We start from the raw sequence: 20,473 nt of genomic DNA, 5'->3' as shown, positions 1-20,473 counted from the left end.
TTCGTCGTTCGGGGAGGATCCTGAGCACAATGACTACTACTGAGCCTTCGACGTGGACCCGGACTTCATGCATGATCGGATGAGGGTCGATGTTAGGAGTGTATTATATGGGGGGATTGTTTTCACAGCTCTGATTGTCATTTCCCGTTGGGGCTGACTTATCTTCTTGAAAACTGTATTCACAAAACTCATGGCTCTGACCATGGGATATACTTATTCGCCTGCGGGCACTATCTCCAATTACTTTATGTTTATTATCTTTGGGTTGAGTCTTCATTATGTTAAGTCTTCTATTTGAAAAGAAAACCAAAAAAAAATATTTACGCATTTTCCGCACTATTGATTTAAAGTCACTAAAGTGGCACCACCGAAATCGGGGTGTTACATTGTGGTATCAGAGCTTGTCGAGTCTTTCGGGAGTCTTTGGGGAATAGGTCTTCTGTGCTAGGTTGTGTGACTCTGCAAAGAGTGAAAATTGATTGTCTGCAAGCGATTTTTTCGCTTAGAATTGATTGAAGTTATTGCTTAATCATATTGTATAGCATGTTAGATGCTATCTTATGATGAGTATTAACTGTTTGATTGACTTAACAGAACCTAGATGTTATCCTAGGAATGGATTGGTTATCCCACTATCATTGTCTTTTGGACGACAACCGAATAAGGGATTTAGTGGTGTTAGCATTTACGATTGTAGTTAAATCTCGGAAAGTTGAAGATGATATGTCTGTTGAGACGCCATCGGTCAACATTGGGACTAGAAGAGTGAAACAATCGAAGGGGAAGCAGAGTGCTTTAGTAAAAGTTATTTGGAACAAAGACACGGACGGTGCTATATGGGAATTAGAGGATAAGATCAAGGGATAATATCCAGAGCTTTTACTGAACCCTAAGTTTCGAGGACGAAACTTTCTTTTTGGAGGGTAGTAATGTAAGACCCAAGTTTTTAAGCTTAGAATAAGTGGAAGAGATTTCCATTTACGATTTGGTTTGACGTATCGTGAAGGAAAACCTGAACAAGAGTTTATCGGATGAAATAAATTCATGAAGGAGAAAGTTCAGGAAAAGTCAAAGGATTGTATCGAAGTCGATTTAAGTTATAGCACGACTAATATTCGCTTTAAAACCTAGGACAAGAACCTTAGGAAATCAAACTATGTTCCACCCTTGGAACACTGTAGGAATTTCTTCCAAAAATCTTCAGAGAAATATTAGAACTTCTCTTTTTCCATATATCACAATCGTTTCGAGGCGAAACTCTAGAATCTACGAACGTCCGATTCCAATAATCGGAAGTTTGCCGAAACTGAAACCCTGGTATTTCAAAACCCTAGAATCAACCGACGATGAAGATTTTTTCTATTCGGAGCTTCAAATGAAGATTCCACACGCGTACACCCATTTCTCTTGATGTTTTCAATCTTTCTTCAGAAGGAAGTTTTCTATTCCGACATACGATGCAAAAAGTAACTTATCGGGTAAAATAGTTTTTACACCGACTTTGCATTAGTCACTTAAAATACAAGGTGACCTCTGTTGAGTTTTGGTATTATGTCGCCAAAACCTATCTTAGAATTCATGGAGAATGAAGCCGGAAAAATCGGAATCGCGAAACTTTCGTTTTCCCGCGTTTTGCCAACCTCTATATATAGCATTAAAAACAAGCCTCGAAAACCAAAAATCATACCGATATTTCTTTGAAGAATTGGAAGATTCAGCGGGGAGAATATCGTGTCTAAAATACGTTGGAATCAGTAGGAAGAATCGGAAATCGCTCTCATATTTTTATCTTAACTCTATGAGCAAAATCCTCCGATATCTAAATAAATCTGTACCGGTTTACAAAATATCTTCTCAAAATATCTGTTCATACTTATCCAATCTTGATAAATATCTATTCATACCTATCCAATCTTGATAAATATCTATTCATACTTATCCGATCCTTGCTAAATATCTTCCATTTCATTCCCTATATATATATGTTGAAGCTTGAGACAAAACCTCACAAACACACAGACAACCTGCGGCTTGGAGAGAAGAGGGAGGAGGAGAGCTTTTCTTCATTTCTTGCTTGATCGTTGATTCAACAGTTGCTACTTGAAGGTATCGAGATTCGTTTGGAGGAACACTTGGAGCAGGAAAAGAGGATTGTGAAGGAGCCTTGCTTGAACACACTGGACGAGTTCGAGGTTAGGGCAACTTACCTTACTAGCTAATGCTTTAGGTGTCGACGAATTCGACTTGATTTACTGTTTATGCACTTGGTTGTGTTTGATTGGGAAAAGTTTTCTGAGGCTTCGGCTGACAATGTAGATGATTCATCTACTAACTGTTTTTGAGATTGAATTACATGGTACGTGCTAAATGGTTAATCTAGGATGTGTGATATTTGCTTTATATGCTAAGTGCGACGTGGTTATTCTAGGATGTGTTGATATATGTGACATGTTGTTGACTGTGCTGATTTAACTATGTCATTTCACATATATCTGTGGTACTGAGGAGTGAGAATAACGGGCAAGTCATGCCGGATTTTTATGAGATTTTGAGAAAGTTTGACGGGACGAACGGAGTTCGGGCCTTGTTCTTGTTTTAGTGGATCGAGACATTCTCTGGGAGTTATTTGGGGTTATGGGATCTTTGAAACTCATAGGAAATACGATAAGACTAAACGGAGACTATTTTTACAAGGAAGATTCATAAGACATTAAACAACCTCTGAACCTTTAAATAAGGATAACAATCTCAGGTGAAAGCTTAGGGTTTGAATCTTAGTATTGGAAAATGAGAAGTGTCGTCGAGTCCAAGTGTTGAGGAAAACTAATAAGTTTGGAGTATGTTGATACTGTTTTGCTCGAGGAGCAGTTTTGTTGTTGGGCTATCTAAAAGATAAGCCGGGAAACGGGTAGTTCCGAGTATGTTGATACTCTTTGCTCGCTGAGCAGTTTTGACCATCAGATGGAGATGAGTCGGATGATTTGAGAAATCATCATGAGATAATGTTTATACCTTCGGGTACAGTTTATGCCTTCGGGTACAGTTTATGCCTTCGGGTACAGTTTATGCCTTCGGGTACAGTTTATGCCTTCGGGTACAGTTTATACCTTCGGGTACAGTTTATGCCTTCGGGTACAGTTTATGCCTTCGGGTACAGTTTATACCTTCGGGTAATTCGGGCATCGACGGGGGATATGATCGACCGTAAGGTTAGGATCGACCTGTTGATTGTCAGGCATAGCGGAGGGAAAAGTCGACCCGCAGGGTTAGGACTGATCCGGCTATGTCAAGGTTGTAAGTGACACCCGAGGGTTATGGTCGACACAATGCCAGTGTTAGGACCGACTCGATCGTGCCCAGCCTACTTCTTCCGGAACCGTTGAAATTGACGTTGCATTGACACACTATGCACTTAACTATATTCGTTGATATATTGCTTATCGAGTTTTCGAGATATAACTTATTGAACTGTTGAGATATTGAATATTGAATTGTTATTAGAAATCTGATAACATGTTATGTATATACCTTAGGGTAGACGATACAGAACTTATATGTCTATATACAACCTATATATATATATACCCCTTTATTCATCACATGTTGCTTGTATTATCTATTATATTCCGTGAGTTGACCCTAGCGCCTTGGCTTTGTGTGTATGGTTGTGTTTGGGCGGTCGGCCTGCTGCCAGACGTCCAACAGCTGATTCAAGATGGTTCGTCGTTCGGGGAGGATCCTGAGCACAATGACTACTACTGAGCCTTCGACGTGGACCCGGACTTCATGCATGATCGGATGAGGGTCGATGTTAGGAGTGTATTATATGGGGGGATTGTTTTCACAGCTCTGATTGTCATTTCCCGTTGGGGCTGACTTATCTTCTTGAAAACTGTATTCACAAAACTCATGGCTCTGACCATGGGATATACTTATTCGCCTGCGGGCACTATCTCCAATTACTTTATGTTTATTATCTTTGGGTTGAGTCTTCATTATGTTAAGTCTTCTATTTGAAAAGAAAACCAAAAAAAAATATTTACGCATTTTCCGCACTATTGATTTAAAGTCACTAAAGTGGCACCACCGAAATCGGGGTGTTACAATTTCCAGGTGTCACTTTAGTAACTAAAAATAAACTTTACGCGGAAAACAGGTAATTTTTTTTCCGTTTGATTCCTTAAAGATAAAACGATAGAAAATAAAGACATAACCCAACAACTAACTAACCGATATACAAATATATACACATGTACAGCCTCAGCTGCACTCTCGCGTCACGCGCACTCGCAGTGACTCCAAAGTAGTGTGCCCGTAGGCAAATATGTACAGAACCAGAAGTGTAAGTAAAAGTATCAAAAGTACAGTCATCCCAGAGAAAGTCGGCCCCAAAATGGCCTCAACACAAGACCCCTATAGTCCGACAGACTCTCTGTGATCCTCAGCAAGAGAACCACACAAAAAGCCATGCATCGGGAACCTACCCTGTCCCAAAAATAAGACGAATCAGAGCTCTACACAAAATATGACGCCTGCCTAAACCTACTGTCCCATTATTGCTCACATAACCGAGTCCACAGCGAACTGAAGGCGGCAAGTTGAAGCTCAGCTCCATGCGTCGTAGAACTCCCTCCGTCAGACGTCCACGCTCGTCAGTACGGTCCTCCAACTCAAACCTGATCCCCCCCGAGGGAGAGACCATCGAAACCCAAACCACCGTCGACATCTGGCAGCAGGCCGACCGCCCAAACACAAACATGAAACCAAAGCCAAGGCGCTAGGGTCAACTCACGAAAATAAGTAGATATACACTCAACATGTGATATGGTGTATAGATATATATGTTGATATATATATATATAAGCAATCCTAGGATGTTATTGGCTCTAACAATGCTTCAATAATTCTAACAGCATGCAATTCCATTCAGAATGAATGTATGCATGAAATGCAATCAATATGATCCGGATAATTGTGACGCGTTCCCGTTCGCCACTAGTGAAGCATTCCCGTTCTTCACTCTTGGTGAACCATTCCCGTTATTCACCGCATGATGAAGCATTCCCGTTCCTCATCGAATAATGCATCGGTGAACCATTCCCGTTATTCACCAAATGATGCATTGGTGAACCTTTCCCGTTATTCACCAAATGATGCAATGGTGAACCATTCCCGTTATTCACCATATGATGCATGATGCAATATTGTTAGCCAAACATCGAATCGTCCTCACAACACAAGTGTTTAGCTCAAAACCCAATATCAAAAACCCAAGAGTTAGTGTCGGTCAATACAACACAACTCGAACAGCAAAACCCAAGAGTTAGTGTCGGTCAATACAACACAACTCGAATAACAAGACCCAAGAGTTAGTGTCGGTCAATACAACACAACTCGAATAACAAGACCCAAGAGTTAGTGTCGGTCAATACAACACAACTCGAATAACAAGAGTACTAGATTACTCGGTGACTTTCAATCATCACCGTAGCTCACCTTAGTGGCTTTCCCCAATTCCAAAACCCACAACAAAAGTCGACTTTTCCCCGTCTTTCACAATCATTTTCCCCTTTAGGTTCCCTATATTTATTCGTTTAGTAAAAACGTTTCGAATTGGATTAGTCAAGTTATGAGTTTATTTCTCAAAGTCTAAGTCTCCCAAATCTCTAGTTTTCAAAATCTATTTCATTCTAAGTTTTTCCAAAAACCCACCAAAAGAAATCCCCGGGGAAAGTCTAAGTATACAAGCAAATGGCTAAGTCTCAAACCCTTGAGTTTGGACTTGCCTAGGGTTGTTCATCCAACCCGAAATATCAAATAACACCAGATCAATGAATCCCCACTCCGAAGTCGCGTCAAAACGCACAATTCAATATCATCTCAACATCATCAGTTATAGAAAACATCATAACATCAGTTCATCAACATAATCAACATCAAAGTAAAGCATAAGTCGAATTCATCGACGCCTATCATGCAGTCATAGCTAATAGTAAGTTGCCCTAACCTCGAGCTGCTCCAGCCTCGTGATCTAAATCTCCTTCACACAAATGCTCTGAAACTCCCAAAGTTCCTTCAACTGAACCTCGGGGAAAAACAAAGCAGAATCCAAACAAAATCGATTAGTTCGATCGCAATACAACTCAAAAACGATAGAAAAAGCATTAAAGCTTCAGAATACAACAATCGAGTACGAAAAGACAAGTTTTCGAAAACGAAAAACTCCCCCCCCATTGATATAGCTCTCGGCCATAAGGGAAAAAGAGCTCCGGCTCTTTTTCTTCAATCAAATCAGTCTACAAGGAAGTTTTAGGGTAAAACTAAGGCAAAGAAACTGTCGGAAAATTTTTCGGACGATCGGATCAAAATACGGCTGTTCAGGGGCGTTTTGGTCCAAAATAAAAGCTCAAAACCTCAAAGTTATCACTTTGGAAAACAAATTTGACAGCAATGATCCTAACGACATCCGTGAAGACTAATCCTAAAGGCACGAAGTCAGATTACGACTTTTCGACAGAAAAGTTTCGAAATGTGCGCAAAAAGGGTTTTGAAACCGTTTTTCAGATCCTTGACAACTCGATCACAATCGGCGAATACCCACGAAGGTTCTAGGCTCTTGGGCACGTAGAGAACATACCCCAAGCGAAAAATCAAGAAAAATGGATAGTTTTACAAAAAGCTCGAAACTTTGAGCACAGAAACGACTAAAGAAAAACAGTAGAAACGATGATTAGAGGTAAGAATCAAGCTAGTTACCTCGATACCTTGAAGTAGGAACGAACTGCGCGAAGATCGGTCGAGTTTCGGCGAAAAATTCTTCTCCCTCTTCTCCCCTAAACTCGCAGCCCCCTTTGGAAAGAAAATGAAGATATTTTGATTTTTTGGCTATTTATAGGAAGGTGAAATAGCGGGAAAACGAAAATTTCGCGATTCCGATTTTTGTAGCATGTTCACCGATGAATTCTAAGAGAGATTCTGGCGACAGAATTCCAGAACTCAAAACAAATCTCTAACATTTGGGAAAAACGATCTCTAAAATCCCAAAAGCGGTGTAAGTTAATCTGTCCCGAAAAACTACTTTTTGCTGTGATGGTCAGACGACAAAACTTTGTTCTGGAGAAAGATTGGAAACGTCGAAACAAATCTAGCAATGCGGACGGAAACTTCGTTAGAAGTCCCGAATAGAAAAAGTCTTCATCCAGCGCTTGAATTTAGGGTTTCAAAGCAAAGAAATTAGCGTCGTCGGACTTCCGAAAAGTGAATACTATCGTGCGTACAGTCCAGGGTTCCGAAATGAAACACTGGTCGAAGGAAAAATAAAGAGAACCTTTAAATTTCCCAAGGATTTGAAATCTCACTTAAAACGATGCTTTAAAAGTGAAATTAGCCTATTCTGGACACTCTCGCCATAAGCAGGTGTGCAGACGACTCACACTAATTCCTAAAACAACTACGCAACATTCCTCAAGCAATTCCTGAACTTTCTTCTTCATTGATCTTTCTCAAACATCAAACTCCTGTCACGCTTACACTAATTCTACGCGTGAGTCGGAAATTAACTTGTTCTGTAAATCTAGGTCTTACAAAAATGTTTTAGAAAAGAATGTTTGATCTTATGAAAGAAATGATTTTGGATTTTCAAGGTTTTTTGTGGGGGGGGGGGGGGGATTTCTTGATCAACAAGGGGATGGGCTTATGATCGATTCGATTGTCCGATTAGTAACGTTACTCTGTCCATTCGTTGGTAGGAAATTTCCAAGTGTAGATCTAGCTTCAAGGAGCAACCCGAGACTTCTAGGAAAGTGTACCTTTGAGGTAAGGGCACTTCGGCTATGATTATTTTTAATGGATGATGGCGAAATGATAAGGACCTTATGATTTTCGAATATGCGAGTAAGGGCACTTCGGCCTCGGCCTAGATAAATTGGTTGTGATTGTGACTGTTAGAAAGCATGATGCTAGGACAATCGATGATATATGTGCTAGACATGCTATATGATGATGATGCAATAAATGTTAGCTAGTGTTATTATGAACATGCTTACATGCCTAGGATGTTAGCTACTTTTATTGATATGCATGCAAGTTACTATGTTACGATATTTTGTTCATATGAGATGAACGTGATGGGCTTAAGGCCTAGTGATGATGACTGACTTGCATGGCATGCATTTGTGGGCCAAGTGACCTGGACTGGGCTTGGTTGGCCACGGCTGGTGAACTGGACTGGGCTAGTCAGTGGTGACGTTCAGGGGATGGACTTGAACAAAGGACGAACGTGAAACGGCAGTGCGTTGGAAAGGTCCAACCCCGATCATCAAGCTGTTGGGCAGCGGTGAGTTGGAGGTGTCCAACCCCGATCGTGGACTCGTGTTCGTCCTGCCTTTCCATGAGGGATTGGCTTATGGATATCCAAAGCGTCTGCATGCATGTGCACGAGCATTGACTAACAATAAACTATGAGATAGTTCCCTATACTTGTGAAACTTAGAATTATGAGATTGTTCCCTATACTTGTGAACCTTAGAACTTAATATAGTTCCCATATTTGTGAATGTTAGCTTAGTGAAGAACTTGTGATTGATAGGGTAGTATACCCTACTTATGATGTGTGTGTGTGTTAGAAGTTGACCCTTGCTTGTTTGCTTGTTTGCTGTTTGTTGTTTGGGGCGCTTAGTGCCTAGATAACAAGCATGCGTGTGATCAGTCGAGATGCGACCCTATATCTGCTTGAAGTGGACGACGGCAAGGCTCGAGACATCGACTGCGCGACTGATGGTTCATCTATGGGTTTGGCGAGAGCAGAGGATGCGAGACAATATGATGCGAGAGCTGGAGGAGGCCTTGGAAGGCACGCGGCCTATGAGTCGGGTATTGAGTGTGATAATTGAGTCTGTACTTGGGGGTGGGCTGAGTTTGTATATAGGGTTCGAACCTAACCTAGAGACCTTCTTGTGGTGTTGGCTCGGGAGCGGTCGAACACTAGTTTAATCATTGTGTTGTAATTTGAAAGAATCATTGTATGCTTCCAAAGCTTTTATTAATAAAATGAATTATTCAGTCTATTTCTCATGTTACTACTTTTTATTTGTAAGCAATGTTATTGAAAAGTTTTATTTCAACGAAAATTTACACACATTTTTGGAAAAAGGTTACTAAAGTGATCATCGAGAAATCGGGGCGTTACACATGATGCAAGGACTATCAATGATATATGTGCTAGATATGTTATAGGATGATAATGCAATAAATGTTAGATAGTATTATTATGAACATGCCTATATGCCTAGGGTGTTAACTACATTTATTTATATGCATGCAAGTTACTATGTTATGATATTTTGTTCATGTGAGAAGAACGTGATAGGCTTAGGGCCTAGTGATGATGACTGACTTGCATGACATGCATTGTGGACCAAGTGACTTGGACTGGGCTTGGTTGGCCACGGCTAGTGACCTGGACTGGGCTAGTCGATGGTGACATTCAGGGGAGGCCCTGAATAATGACGAACGTGACACGACAGTGCGTTGGAGAGGTCAAACCCTGATCATCAAGCTGTTGGACAGCGGTGCGTTGGAGAGGTCCAGCCCCGATCGTGGAGTCGTGTTTGTCCAGCCTTTCCAAGAGGGATTGGCTTATGGATATCCAAAGCGTCTGCATGCATGTGCATGAGCATTGACTGACAATAACTTAGAACTTTGAGATAGTTCCCTATACTTGTGAAACCTAGAACTTAAAATAGTTCCCTTATTTGTGAATGTTAGCTTAGGGAAGAACTTGTGATTGATAGGGTAGTATACCCTACTTATGATACGTGTGAGTTAGAAGTTGACCCTTGTTTGTTGTTTGTTGTTTGGGGCGCTTAACGCCTAGACAATAAGCATGCGTGTGATCAGTCGAGATGCGGCCCTATGCTTGCTTGATGTGGACGACGACAAGGCTCGAGACATCGGCCGCGCGACTGATGGTTCAGCTATGGGATTGGCGAGAGAAGAGGATACGAGACGATGTGAAGCAAGCATTTGAGGAGGCCTCGGAAGGCACACGACCTATGAGTCGGGTAATGAGTGTGATAATTGAGTATGTACATAGGGATGAGCTGAGTTTGTTTATAGGGTTCGAACCTAACTTAGAGACCTTCTTGTTGTGTTGGCTCGGGGGCGGTCGAACACTAGTTTAATCATTATGTAGTAATTTGAAAGAATCATTGTACGCTTCCAAATTTTTTTATTAATAAAATGAATTATTCAGTCTATTTATCCAGTTACTACTTTTTTTAATTTGTAAGCTATGCTTCGAAAAGGTTTTTATTTCGGCTGAAATTTACCCACCTTTTCGAAAAAGATTAATAAAATGACCCCGAGATTTAGGGATGTTACAATGAGACTCTTGCTCCTGTTGCTCGTTTGGAATCAATCAGATTATTGTTGGGAGTAGCATGTCTGTTGAAGTTCAAATTGTATCAGATGGATGTGAAGAGTCCATTTTTGAATGGGTGGTAGCACTCCAGTACCGAGTCCACAGTGCACAGTGGGTGGCAAGTTAAAGCTCACCGAGTAACGTCGAACAATCCCTTGGTCAAACGCCCAGACTCGTCGATCCGGTTCTCCATAATCCTCCCCATGTAAATGGCCCGGTGACTGGCGGGATCAGTCACCCACGCGGCGGGAGAATCTGCCATCAACATCTGATAGCAGGAGTACGATCGCCCAAACACATGTAGACCAAAAAGCAAGCGTGAGGGTCAACTCACAAATGTAGGCATATAAATATAGTACACGCAACAAGTAAAGTGTACGAGAATAGATACTTAGGTTCAATAGGCTTATAGTAGCAAGTAAGTATCATAACCTCAAATGAATTAAAAATAGACAATAAATGACAACTAAATATCATAACCTCGAATGAAATAAGAATAGACAATAAATGACAACCAAATCAGTTATCAAGAAACATAACGATATTCAACAATATCAAATCAACAAATCAGAAATGCATGATGAGATATATGTCATGTTACAAGAAATGCTCCGGAATAGATGGGCACCATCTAGTCAGTCATAACATTGGCCTAGTGTTTAACCATTTCCGTTCGAGCGTCTCTTACACAACCAAATATAGTCAGATTAGTTCTAACCCGCAGGTCTGCCATTTCTGTCTGCTACTAAGAACCACACACAGTGTTCTTATGTGAAAACACGGGTCTTATGACCATTTTAGGATTCACTGAGGTCCGACATCCCATCGTGTATTAACCTTAATATGTATGAATGATGCAATATGATTAGCCAACCAACGTACGACCTCACCTGTCACGTGTTCTAACTAACATATTGTCTGTAAAAATACCCTAAGGTCAATGTTGATTCGGCGACAAAAGACAATTAATATGAAAAGAGTGCAACCACTCTTGATGACTTCAATAACCTAAGGTAAATGTCGAGTCATCAAACTCATTTAATTTCGACGGTAAAAAACTGCTCAACGAGCGAAAGAGTATCATTGTACAAGGAAACTTGTAGTTTCCCGACTTATCATTTAGATAGCCAAACAACAAAACTGCTCATCGAGCAAAAGAGTACCAACGTACTTAAAAACTTATAGTTTCTCCGGCTTATCTCTTAGATAGCCAAACGATAAAATTGCTCATCGAAAAGTGCCAATGCACACATGGTTTCCCCTAAACTTGGATTCGATGGTACTTCTCATTTTCCAAAACATATTTCCAAGCCCTAAGTTTTCTTATGAGATCGTTATCTTTAATTAAAGTGTTCAAATGTTGTTTAGTGTTTTATGAATTTTCCTTGTAAAATAATTTCCATTTCACTTTGTCTCTAATTCTATAAGTTTAAAAGATCCCATCAACCCAAATGCTTGAAGGTATGAAAAACGGTAGAAAGGGGGGGGTTTGAATAACGTTTTCAGTACAAAACTACCACCTTAAAGATTTTGACAAATCTTTCGAGAACTTAAGTGCTAAAGATAAGAGATAGAAAAGCACACAAGGATTTTATCCTGGTTCACTTGATAAATCACTCAAGCTACTCCAGTCCACCCGTTAAGGTGATTTCTTCCTTCTTAGAATGAAGGCAATCCACTAATCAGGTAAGAGTTACAACTGCACTTGAAACCTACAAGTGACTAACAATTACACTGACTTAGCTCACACTAAGATTCACTCTCTTAGTCTTCTCTAGGATCCGATCAACCTTGATCTCCTAAAGGAACTAAACAAACTGTTTATCAAAGAATTGTTTACAAGAGATTTGCTTCTAAAAAGCTAATAGTAAACACAATGAATTTCATATGAAAGAAAGCTTAGAATATTTTGAATATGTCTTGCGCGTATGTATTGGTTCTTCTTAGTTTCTTAGCCGCTTCTTACAATCTTCAGCCTCTATATATACTCCAAGGATTAGGGTTGAGCGTTGCATGGGAAATGCTACCGTTGGAGGGCAGTTCTGGAAAATCCAGCTTCTGCTGTGGCTGAGAACGTTAGGTAGGTCGTCAGGAAGGTACACTTGCTTTTGTACTTGGATAGCGACTTGACCTTTTAACCTAGGAGACTTCTGATCAGGGGAATACTTCATATTGGAACTTGTGAAGCCGGTTGATCAGAGTCAGAGGGAAAGCCCAGATCCTCTGACCATTGTATCTTCTGATTCTGAACTCAGAGGGAAGAACATGGCCTTCAGAGTTTCTTGCTTCTGGACTTCAGAGTTTCCACTATTCAGCTTCTGGATCTTCAGAGTCTTCTACACCATCAGAACATCTGAACCTTCAGTGTTTCTTGGTTATCAGAACTTCTGGATCTTCAGAGCTTCTAGCGACTGAGTCCACATCAGAGTTTGTATAGCTTTAGAACTTCTGAAGCTTTTCCACTGTTCATACTGAACATGGTGAATGCGAAAGCGTTGCTTGGGTTACCCTTTATACACAGTGCTTCTGATTTGTGTGAGATTGAGTTGAGGTCAGAGCCTGTAAATAACACACTCAGAAAAACACGTTAGAGTACCACAATTGTTCATATCAAAAGGTTAACTTGTAATCATCAAAACATAGAGTTGTACTACTAGATCAAAACTTGATCTTACAATCTCCCCCTTTTTGATGATGACAAAACTAAGATTTTTGATGAACAATTCTTAAACATTAAACTGAATTCACTCAGAGTTTAGAGATATAGAATAAGACTTATCCTGATGTGAATAGTTTATCTTGCTCATTCTGAATTCAAGTCATTGCTTGATTCTGAGCTTAGCTCCCCCTGAATCTAATACTAGATGAAAACGTTAGTAAAGTCTAGATTCTGAGCTAAAAAATATAAGAGTTCAGAGTGAAAAGCTTATGACATAGATGAAAAACGAATAATCAGAGCGCATAAGTGATCAGAGTCATGGACAAGGTATCAGAGTCTTGGGTATCAGAGTCAACTTAGAATTACTTCAGAAGAAGTGAAATGTATTCCTTGTATTTGCCCAGTGACACATCTATGGTCATGAAGGTGGAACTCTTAAAATCTCCAAACGAAAAATAAGTCACACTAACACATCTTACAAATCAAAAACTGGGTGTACTCCCCCTTTTTGTCATAAGCAAAAAGCTTGGGGTGTGAAAAACTTAGCTTGAAGTACAAGGTAATCCCCCTTAGAGAAGGTCTAAGTTGAAAAGAAAATGAAAACGATGTAAGAATCAGAGTTAGGCGAAAATAAATAAAAGAGTTAATGCAAGGGATGAACGTTTACCACCGGTCAAGTGAGTAAATAGAAGGGTCAGTTACCAAGAACTTAACCTCGAAAAACTGTAAGAGCATTAACGTTCAGAGAGAAAGTGAAGCCTATAAAAAGCGTTGGAGAGAAAGGTAAGCTTCACACCTCGAATAATTTTCAGTAAAAAAAAATGGCATCATACAACGTAGCACTAGAAGAGCTGAGGAAGAAGGCCTTTGAAGAGGACTTGTTCCTGAACATCAGGCATCCAGAGGGTGAAACTACCATCGCGGAGCTGACACGGACACTGCTGGAAGAGGACCTGCGTCCAGAGTTGGAGAGAGACCTGAAGGAATTTCTTGCCTTCGTGGAGGAGGTGCAAGAACTCAGCCGGCTTGAACTCAAGCTGCTGGAAGAAAAAGAAGGCTTGGAAGAGAAGCTCAGGACTTCAGAAGAGATTCTGGAGAAAGATGAGCTAAAGGTCACACTCAACAACATCCAGCATGAACTGGAGCGTCTGGAGAAGAATAGGTCAGAGCAGCGCCAGGAGTGCAGAAGAATGAGGAGGGATCCTCCATTCTAGATTTATATGATGTAAAGAAATATGATGTAAACATAGAACAATTATGAATAAAACGAGTTTAGCAAACATATGTGGCACAAAGAGATATATATATATATATGCATATAGAATCACAAACGAACAAATTAAAATAAGTAAATAAAAAAGAAACAGAGTTTAAATAAAACAACGTTAAATAAAAAGAAAAAAAAAAAAAAAAAATCCTAAAACTAAGGTTTGTCAGTGCGGCGCAGAAGTTCCATCATCATTTGCTTCATCTCAATCAGCATGGATTCATGAGTGTCAAGACGTTGTTCCATGATGTCGAGTCTGGATGAGCTTGTCTGAGTAGAGCTGGAAGGAACATTCTGAGCAGCTTGAGGTTCTGGAATGGAAGCAGAAGCAGCAGGAGTAAACATAACTGGTGCAAGTCGCTCTGCCTCAGCCTCAGCTTCAAGACGCTCTGCCTCAAGTCTGGCTTGTTCAGCCTGAGCTGCTGCTTGACGTGCTGCTTCTTCTGCTTGTTCTTTCTTTCTCTTGGCTTCTTCAATAGCTTCAAGAAGCTTATTTCTCTGTTCTAGTTCATGAAGAGCCACCCTTCTAGCAAACCTTTGCTTTGCAGCCTCAATGCTCTGACTGCCCTCTGCATGCAGGAGCTGCATCATAATTGGAACTTGAGCCACTAGCCAAGTGCTCAGATTGTTCCACTCATCAGCCACATTTTCAGCATTCTCACTGAGATCAGTCTGACCGTGCACATTGCGGAGCCTCAAAGAGGCTTCATGATAGAAGATATTGATGCACTCAGAGAGAGATGTGGGTTGAACGTGAGTATAGGGAATTATGGAGAGGTTGGGTTCAGGAGAGGCTGGATGATTGCTGCTATGGGCTTCAGAGGCACCTTGTGGAGAACCAATGTTAATCATGGGAGCATTGGGTTCAGAGGTTCCAAGGTGAGGGTCTGAAGTTTCAACCAGAGGGTGAGGTGATCTAACCGAGGATTGGTTAGACACTGATTGGTCAGGGACAGGGTGAGCTTGTTGGACTAAGGGATCTGCCTCTTGGATAGGATTGGCCAAGATAGGTTCATCTGGGTCAACTAGACGTTCAGGTCTAGGGCCAGGATATCTCCTAGGGCTTGGACAGGTAAGGTAATATTCTTCCAGGGCAGACACCTTCTCTTTTCTAACCTCCATGAATTTTCTAATTGATTCAGAGGTATTGGAGGGAGGAGAGTCAATAACATTGATTGGGAAGGATACAGGTGTGAAGGCTGTTGAAGAGTCTGTATCCGTGGTTCTGGCAGCAGGACGTGCTGATGCTCTGGGAGCAGAGTGATCAGACGTTCTGGGTTGTGGTTCTGTTTGGTTGGGTTCGGGTTGGTCAGGGATGATGGGTTCAGAGGATAATGGGTCGTATGGAATGGTAAGGAGAGAGGTTGGATCTTCTGACCTAGAGGTTGGGTTCTGAAGCAAATTCCAGAGTGGTGCTTCAGTAGGAGAAGGTTGAAAGAAGGAGGATCTTGGGGAATGTGGTGGAGAGGTGGTTTGTGCGGCTGGCTGGGATTCAGGAATAGGAGTGAGGGGATTTGAGGAGTGTTGGAGCAAGGCAGAAATAGGGAGTGCATCAAATAAATTCAAATCATCATCAGAAGCAAGTGCAGGCTTACTTGTATGTGCTGATGATCGAGTCACTCTGGCAGGAGGTTCAGTCCTTCTGACCACTGCAGCAGCTGGTTCCACCCGAGTAGGCTTCACCACAATTCTGACTTTCTTCTGCTTCTTCTTAGGAGGACCATCCTCACTATCATCACCATCATCATCATCAGGCTTGCTCTTCGGCTTCTTGACCAGAGGGACATCAGATTCCTCTGAGGATTCTTCCAGAATCATCTTCCTCTTGGTTTTCTTCTTGGGAGGAGAAGGAAACTCTGGAGCTGGTGGAAGTCTGCTGACGAAATCATCAAGGTCAATCTCGAATCCTTGAGCCCTGAGGTCTTCAACATAGCATCTGATGGCGTCAGGATGGTCTGCTTGAGTCCACAGAGGGTAGTCATTCAGAGGCATTCTTCTTCCTCTGATCTCAGAAGATGTGTCTTCATGAGCAGGAGCAATCTTCTTCTGGATTAAGCCCATCTTCTTCAAGGAGTTTGCAGTGAAGACATCACTGACAATGGTGCTCAAATCCTCTGTGCAACCAGCATTGATCAAATCTTGCACCAAGTTGCTTTCAATGAGAAAGTCTGAGAGCAGCCTCCCAAAAGGGATATATTTGATTGCAGACTTGATGGAGGCTGTGGTGCGAGACTTCCGGATGCATTCCTTCAAGTAGGAGAACAGGAAGTAGGGAAGGCAGATCTTCTCCTTGTCTTGAATGAAAAACAGCATCGCCTTCTGGTTGAAGTTGATGTAATCTGGGAAACTGCCCTTCGGTCTCTGATTAATGCAGTTGAGTAGGATCTTGTGCCAGATCCTGAGTTTGGGGTGAAGGTCCATCACCTTGTAACTCGTCTTGCCCGGTTTGAAGGTTGTGTACAGGGCCTTGTTGACTATGTCCTTGGTGCTGGGTTTCAGCTTCGATTCCGTCAGTTGGAACCGATACCCATAAGCAGTTTCTGCTCCTAGCAGATTCACGAATGACTTCTCAGTGATGATGATCTTCCTGCCAAGAATGTGAGAGACCACCTGAGTGTCATCGCAGTCTGCGTGCTTCCAGAATTCCTTTACCAATTTCTCATACACCGGTCCTCGAAGTCGGTTGAAATAATTTCCCCAACCTTGAGCTTGGACTTCAGGACGAAGATCAAACCCATTTGCAGCCAAGTTATCGAGGTTGAATCTCCATTCTGCCAGGACTTGGAGTTCCTCAGGAGGAAAAACACAGTGAACGGCACAGCCCCGTTCTGCAATAGGAACAATTTGCTCTTGAGCTTGAACTTGTTCTTGTGCCGGGTTCTCAGAGCCCCTTTGACCCGTTGCCAAACCGACTACCATGTGAGGGAACTGAGGTGCATCTGCAGCAGATCTTCTGGTTTGTCTCACCATTTTGAAGAGGTTGAAGGTTTGAGGTAGAAGATGAAGTTTGAAAGATGAAGAGAGATCGAGAGAGAAATCGAGAACAGCGATTTGGAAAAACAGAGAGTGCGAGAGTGAAAACCGGAAGTGAAGAGAACGTGTGTGGATAGTGGGTTTTATCAAATAACCGTTGTTGATTTAAAAAGCACTTTAAGATCAACGGTTGAAAATTAAAGATAGATAGTAACAGTAAAATACACAATCACACACAGGAGATAAGCATATCTACACGCAATCATAACAGACTGTCACACGGGCACAAGGAACTATGCATCAGAAATTCTGACGCACGTGTTGTTGTCTCAGCTTCAGAGTCAGTACCAGTGGGCACACACACTCTGATTGAGTTACCTTCTGGACTAGACATCTTCTGATCAAGAAGTATCATAGTCAGAGGTTCTGATCCATCTTCACTCTGGACAAAAGTCCATGTTTAGATTTTTCAGAATAAAATTAAATCTATCTTCAGCTAAGGGCTTTGTAAAGATATCTGCCCATTGATGGTCAGTATCAACAAACTTCAGAAGAAGTACGCCCTTCTGTACATAATCTCTAATAAAATGATACTTTACCTCAATGTGCTTTGCCCTTGAATGCAAGATAGGATTCTTACTCAATGAGATTGCAGCAGTGTTATCACAATAGATTGGGATATTGCTCTCAAGGATCTGATAATCCTCCAGCTGATGTTTCATCCAGAGCATCTGAGTGCTGCATATTGCTGCTGAGATATATTCTGCCTCTGCAGTTGATAGTGCAATGGTTGATTGCCTCTTGCTTGCCCATGAGACTAGATTGCCTCCCAGAAATTGACAATTTCCAGAAGTACTTTTTCTCTCTGTTCTATCTCCAGCATAATCAGCATCACAATAACCTGAAAGCTTATACTCTGATGTTTTCTTATACATCAAGCCAAGGTTAGTGGTGCCTTTCAGATACCTTAGGATCCTCTTAACAGCAGTTAAGTGGGTTTCCCTTGGATCTGATTGGAAACGAGCACATAAGTGAACACTAAATAATATGTCTGGCCTAGATGCAGTTAAGTATAGAAGTGAACCTATCATTCCACGATAGAGCTTCTGACATACTTTACCACTTTTATCTTCTTTCTCCAAAATGCATGTAGGATGCATTGGAGTCTTGGCCACTGTAGATTCCAGCATATTGAACTTCTTCAGAAGTTCTTTAGTGTACTTGCTCTGATGGATATATGTTCCTTCTGGTGTTTGATCAACTTGTATTCCCAGAAAGTACTTTAATTCTCCCATCATACTCATCTCAAATTCAGCCTGCATAATCTCAGAAAATTCTTTGCATAGAGATTGATTAGCAGAACCAAATATAATATCATCAACATAAATTTGTACAATTAAGATATCATCTTTATAAGTCTTGCAAAAAAGAGTTGTATCTACTTTACCCCTTACAAACTCATTCTCCAGAAGGAATGAGCTAAGTCTCTCATACCATGCTCTGGGAGCTTGCTTCAGACCGTAGAGTGATTTCTTCAATTTGAACACATGGTCTGGTTTCTTTTCATCTTCAAAACCTGGGGGTTGATGAACATAGACTTCCTCTGAGATATAACCATTTAGGAAGGCACTCTTTACGTCCATCTGATGTAGAACTATGTTGTGATTTACTGAGAAAGAGATCAATAGTCTGATTGCCTCCAGTCTTGCTACCGGAGCAAAAGTTTCAGTGTAGTCTATTCCTTCTTGCTGGCTGTAGCCTTGAGCAACTAGCCTTGCCTTGTTTCTGACTACATCTCCTTTCTCATTCAGCTTGTTTCTGAATACCCATTTTGTTCCAATAACATGGACATTGTCAGGCTTCTTCACTAAGCTCCAAACATCGTTCTTGGAAAATTGATTCAATTCTTCTTCCATGGCCAGAATCCAATCCTTGTCCTGAAGAGCTTCATCTATTGACTTGGGTTCAATTAAGGACACCAATCCTTTCAGACTCAGCAAGGTCTCTTCAGAGGGTCTGAAGGCAGATCTGGTTCTGACTGGTTCATCTTTGTTGCCCAGAATCAATTCCTTAGGGTGAGCTGCAGTGATTCTGCTCTTCTTCAGAGTTTGTGAGTTAGAGGGACCAGCTTCTTCCTCTGGTTCATCTTCCTCTGGCTCAACTTCCTCTGGAGCTTTGCCTTTGTCAGAAACATTAATGCTTAAATCTGCAAACTTTTCAACTAGCTTTGACTGGTCAGAGTCAAGCTTATCATCAAATCTAACATGAATAGATTCTTCAATAGTCTTAGCATCAGTATTATAAAATCTAAAACCTTTAGATCTATCAGAATAACCAAGTAATAGACACTTAGAAGACTTAGCATCAAATTTATGCAATCTATCCTTAGTATTGAGAACATAACAAACACAGCCAAAAGGATGAAAATAAGAAATGTTGGGTTTTATGTTCTTCCACAATTCATAAGGAGTCTTATTCAGAATTGGTCTCACAGAGATTCTGTTCTGAATGTAACATGCTGTATTTACTGCCTCTGCCCAAAAATGCTTAGCCATGCCAGTTTCTTGGAGCATGGTTCTAGCCATCTCCTGAAGAGTTCTGTTCTTCCTCTTAACAACACCATTTTGTTGAGGAGTTCTGGGACAAGAGAAATCATGTGCAATTCCATAGGAATCAAACAGACTCTCAAACTTGTCATTCTCAAACTCTCCACCATGGTCACTTCTGACACGCACAATCCTACAAGCCTTCTCGTTTTGCACTTGAGCAATGAAGGTATAGAACACAGCATGAGACTCATCCTTGCGGGTTAGAAACTTTACCCATGTCCAGCGGCTATAGTCATCAACGATAACCATCCCATATCTCTTGCCACCTATAGACTCAGTTTTCACTGGTCCAAACAGGTCGATATGCAGAAGTTCTAACGGCCTTGAGGTTGAGACAACATTCTTTGCCTTGAAAGGGACTTTTGTGAATTTGCCTTTCTGACATGCTTCACAAAGAGCGTCTGAAGCGAACTTCAGATTGGGTAAGCCCCTGACAAGGTTTAGCTTGCTCAGCTGAGAAATCTTTCTCATACTGGCATGCCCTAACCGTCTATGCCATACCCACTGCTCTTCATTAACAGACAGAAGGCACTTCACATTCTGAG

This window comes from Lotus japonicus, chromosome 2, assembly GCF_012489685.1.
Source record: "Lotus japonicus ecotype B-129 chromosome 2, LjGifu_v1.2".
Taxonomy (NCBI): Eukaryota; Viridiplantae; Streptophyta; class Magnoliopsida; order Fabales; family Fabaceae; genus Lotus; species Lotus japonicus.
This window is presented reverse-complemented; position numbering follows the sequence as displayed.